The 5,365-nt window shown below is 41.5% G+C and overlaps 1 pseudogene across 1 annotated transcript; it reads left to right on the top strand.

The window, feature by feature from the left end:
* Positions 1-4,275: 4,275 nt before the first annotated feature.
* On the top strand, positions 4,276-4,623 carry LOC110327127 (annotated as a pseudogene). The gene has a single exon (XR_002380809.1). The product of XR_002380809.1 is annotated as an elongin-B pseudogene (transcript).
* Positions 4,624-5,365: the final 742 nt, after the last annotated feature.

The raw sequence follows: 5,365 nt of genomic DNA, 5'->3' as shown, positions 1-5,365 counted from the left end.
TCCCTTCAGCAGAATCTTGCTGGCATGTGCATTAGTATCTGGGTTTGGTGGCTGATGATGGGATGGATTCCCAGATGGGGTAGTCTCTGGATAGTCCAGAATGATGCTGTTTTGAAACTAAAAATCTCAAAATGCTTCGAAAACTTAGAGTAACATAATTTTTATTTGGTTTCAGTATGTAATTAAACAAATAGTTTTCTATTATTTTGTGCATGCATGCTTGGAAGTGTGTGTGTGTGTGTGTGTGTGTGCATGCACCTGCGAATGTCATAGGAAAACATGCTAGAATGCCACACCCACTCCAGTGAAGTCTGTGCGGCAAGTCCAAAAGCTTGGCCACAGTCCTGAGGCAAAAAGTTTCACAGAAACTGGACTCTTGGAGCCTTGGCATTCCATAGCACACATGCTCCAGATATGCCCTTACAATAGTCACTGAAGGGTTTAAAGTGCTTTCCTTCAGTATTGTTTTATTATAGGTGTCCCCAAGGACTGATTTGACAAATACCTAAATCGGGTTGAATTTTACTTCCTGACCTTCACCTGTGTCCTAGGCAGTCCTTGAGCCAACCCTGGGCTTGGAATTTCATAAGAATGTTACTCATTCAGACAAAATGCCCCCAGTGTTGATAGTTAGAAATAAGGCATTGCAGTTTGCCGGATAGGAGCTAGAAAACTCAGGGCTAGTTCAAAATAGTAAACTTATAATTCTCATTACAGACATGAATGGCAGCCTACACTATATACTAGTAGAAGGAAGGTGGGTTGTGGTTTAAGGAGGAACTGGAGTATTGTATTATTCATGAAAGGGTTAGTAGAAAGGAACTTCCCTGGTGCATGTTTTCCACTAGGCCCAGAGGAATAGCATAATTAGGTATTTACTAAGGGACCCCTGGTGATGGGTTTAACAATAGACTATTATTTCACCTGGGCGTATTAGCCCTTTCACCTGGCTTCTGTGAATAGCTGACTTTAGATAGGACTGATCGTATTGTGGTTGTAAACAATGCCTGGTTCCTTTAAGCTTTTATGTATGCATTTCCTCTGTTTTGTATAAAGAGCCATTATGCATCTCGATGTACCTTGGCTGATATATCACCTGATTTCCTTGTTTTTCTTCTGTATTATAAGTCTGATGCTCGTTTTGAGAAATTACATTCAGATACAGCACTCTCTCTGGTGTCCATGTTTGGTTGTCATCCTGCCAACTCCTTGTCCACTTGAGTATTGGAACCCTGATTCTCCCTCAGGTTGAGGGACCGACTGAGTCCAATCCGTGGCACTAGAATTGGTTTTTCTTTCTTCCTATAGTTCAGGGTTTGGACTCAGGTCATCAAATATTGGCATGACCTATAAAGCCATCCTGCTGGCTCCAATGGACAGAGTTCTTAATTATAAGAACTCAACATTTTTAGAAATTAGGAATCAACATGTAAGCACTTGCAAATTTTAAAAGAACAATGAAAATGATGAAATATTAAAACCAAAGAAAAAATAAACCCCCAAACATGTGATATGTGATTAAGTAAAAACCCAATACAATATGGGCTTACAAATAAGTCTAACATGCTTATATTATAAAAGAAGGCTGGATATTAATGAGCAATGGACTCATGTGGGGAAGCTTGAAACGAACAATAAATCAACAACAAAAGCAAAAAATCAATACAAGATAATAATGAGAGAAAACATGAATGAAATAAAAAAAATTGTAAGCTGTGCATGCTGGTACTTAGGAAGGGGGATTGTGAGTTTCACTGCAGTCTGGGCTTCATAACAAGATCTGTCTTTAAAACAGCAATGAAGTGAAAAAGTGTAACATAAAAACAAACAAACAAACAAACAACAACAACAAAAAAAAAAACCTAGGCCTTTAGGCCCAGGCTTGAGAATGTGACCTTTGTAACTCAGTGCTCCAAGGCAGGCTAATCATAAAACAGATAGCAACATTGCTTCACCCACTTGCTTCCTGGGTTCAGAGAGTGTTTGTTCAAAAGAAGGTCACCTTGACAGTTCATGGAACCTGCTATGCAAATATGCTTTTCCTTGTGACTTTGCACTGTGACTTTTAACTGGTATTTTTGTTATTTTCTGACAACGCCCTCCCCACCCCCGTGAGTTGTGGTTTCTTCCTTTAAATACCCCCCTTACCCAGCTACTCTGTGCCCACAGTCCTCTAACCCTGCATGGTGTAGACTGTGGGCCCCAGAGTGTGCTTGGAATAAAAATCCTCTTGCGGTTTGCATCAAGACTGTTTCTCGTGAGTGATTTGGGGTGTCGCCTCTCCTGAGTCAGAACATGGGGGAGTCCTCACATTGTGGGTTTTTCAGAAGCAAATACAAAACCACTTAAGGAATCAGAATCATGTCTTAGAGAAACTTGATAAAACTCTGGCAAGATGAATTAAACACTGAGATACATAGATTGTGAAAGAACTTTAAATGGAGTTGTCATATAATGGGAGAGACCATTCTCCAACTAGACATTTTGTGTGGCCAGGTAAAACATCCAGTGCAAGGGTTACATCTTGTTGAGTTATTGACCAAGGAGGTCCCAGAGACACCACCCACACCCATCCAAGGCTATTACTATTCTACATAATATGGTGGTATAGTGCTATTGTTGAAAAAAAACAAATATGTCATCGAGCATGGAGAAATCAAGCTGAGGCCCAGCCAGAAGTGTCCTCACCTTTACTGACCACTGTTTGTGCTTGTGATGCTGGAATGTACTCAGCACACTCCTGGAGGAGAAAGTCAAGCATCAATGTTACCCGGCTACAAAACCTGCAACCTGCAACCTGCAACCTGCAACCTGCAACCTGCAACCTGCAACACTGATCTGCCTGCAAGAAATACTGGTACAATGGTGGCACAGATGTTATGGGAGTAACCAACCACTTTCTGATTGGATCAGGTGGAAGCCATACTTGATTCTGCTAAAGTGGCCAAGAAACTGAGCAAAACCTACTTCTATTATTATTCTAAATGACAGCAATAAAATGACTCCTGATGTCATATTGATATACCTTTGGATGCCTTTGTCAAACCTCTCCCCCTAAATCTTAGGGATCTTCATGGAAGAGGAGGTGGGAAATCGATAAGAGGCAGAGGTAGTGGATGACTCTAAAGATCTGCCGTCACCTAGACACGGCAGAACTGATATACATATGAGCACATACACTGAGACTGGGTGAGCCTGCACAAGATCTGCATGGGTTCAAACCAGACAAAATTCCAGCACAGAAAAGGAACTGTGGACACAAAGTTCTACCCTAAACCAAGACACTATTTGCAAATGATACCTGCTAAAACAAACAAACAAACAAAAAACAATAACAACTGGAAAACCAGTTTTCTCCAATGGAGTGTCACTGGGTGTATCAATCACACTCTAGCGCAGGCCTCATGCCCAGGAGTAATTGACCAACACAAACTAGATGCCAAGGTTTTTGTGTGGTTTTTGTTTTGTTTTAGTTTTTTTTTTTTTTTAACTTTTTGCTTGTTTTGATTTGTGTTGATTTTAATTTTTTTGTTTTGTTTTGAGAAAGACAGAAAATGAGAAAGAAAGAAAATACAGAAGGTTGGTGAGTAGGGAGGTGAGTGGGGTCTGTGAAGAAATGGGCATAGGGAAAGAATGTAACCCAACTCTATTGCTGTTTAAATAGAGCTGTTTCCTTCTGGGAAGTGAGTTGAGTTGGAAGGTCAGCTGGGTGCTTTCTCTGCCTCTCTGAGCCAGCAGGCTTTCACCCCAGCATCTGGCCCCTGAGTCTTCCTTCATTGGAAAAATTGAAAGGCTAGGATTTTAAGTTTTCAAACAACATTTTGGCTCTTCAACTTGTGGTAGGGACACTGAGAGATCACTCCCACTGAGGACAACGTGAGAAGCCATCAGATCTGGTCCAGTGAGGTGATTGGAGCCAGAAGCAGGCACAGGGATTGTCTTAGTCAGGGTTTCTATTCCTGCACAACATCATGACCAAGAAGCAAGTTGGGGAGGAAAGGGTTTATTCAGCTTACACTTCCATACTGCTGTTCATCACCAAAGGAAGTCAGGACTGGAACTCAAGCAGGTCAGGGAGCAGGAGCTGATGCAGAGGCCATGGAGGGATGTGCTTTACTGGCTTGCTTCCCCTGGTTTGCTCAGCCTGCTCTCTTATAGAACCCCAGACTACCAGCCCAGAGATGGCACCACCCACAAGGGGCCCTCCCCACTTGATCACTAATTGAGAAAATGCTCCAGCTGTGTCAAGTTGACACAAAATTAGCCAGTACAGGGATGGATGTGTTTCTCATGATCCGGCACAAGAAGACCACCATCTTCACTGATGCCAAGGAGTTGAGCACAGTGTTGGAGCTCAAGCGCATAATTGAGGGCATCATGAAGAGGCCTCCTGAGGAGCAGCTGCTGTTCAAGGACAATCAGCTCCTTGTTGAGACAAAAACTCTGGGTGAATGTGGCTTCACTAGTCAGGTAGCAAGGCCAGAGGCCCCAGCCACAGTGGGCCTGGCCTTCAGAACAGGAGATGTCTTTGAAGGCCTGGAGATCCACCCCTATTCTTGTCCTCCACCTCTTCCAGACCTGAGGAAGGATTCTGGAAACAGTGCTAAGGAACAAGTTGTGTAGTAAGGGGTCCACGGCCAACTCCTAGAGACCTAGAGACCCATTCCCTAGTTAAATAAATAAATAAATAAATTGGCTGTTTTTTTAAATTAAAAAAATGTTTAAATAAAAATTATTTTAAGAAATTTAGAAAAAAATTAAACAAAATTTTACTATTTAAGTTTACTATTAATTATTAAAATTTTTAAGTGAAGTTTTCACTATATAAGGTAAATATTCATAGCAAATGATACTATGGATATACAGAGTAATATGAGACTATTATAAGTAACTTATGCAAAGAGATTTGAAAAGTATAGGACATGGGCAAATTTGTAGTAGAACAGTACATTTTGAAAACTGGAATCAGAACAAAAACTGAATTGACCTATACCATTCAAGAAATTAATGATATAGGTTTTTCCCTCCAGAAGTATCCATCAAAGGATAGCTCACAGATCACGAAATAACCTAGGGGCAAGTCAGGTAGTCCAGAGTGTAGTGAAGAAGGAGGGACACTCCAAAGCATGCACAGGTTCTGATTACCATGGGATAAAGTCTGAGTAAGCTGCTGCAGGAGAAGCTGGGTGTGGAGGTGCACACCACTGAGGCACTGAGGTGCTGAGGCAGAGGGATCACTTAGATGGTGTGAGACCATCCTGGATTACATAGCAAGATCTACCCCCTTATACATACATACATACATACACACACACACACACACACACACACACACACACGGAAAAAGAAAAGAAAATTATGAATA

The sequence above is a fragment of the Mus pahari genome, chromosome 9 (assembly GCF_900095145.1).
Source record: "Mus pahari chromosome 9, PAHARI_EIJ_v1.1, whole genome shotgun sequence".
Classification (NCBI taxonomy): Eukaryota; Metazoa; Chordata; class Mammalia; order Rodentia; family Muridae; genus Mus; species Mus pahari.
This window is presented reverse-complemented; position numbering and strand designations above follow the sequence as displayed.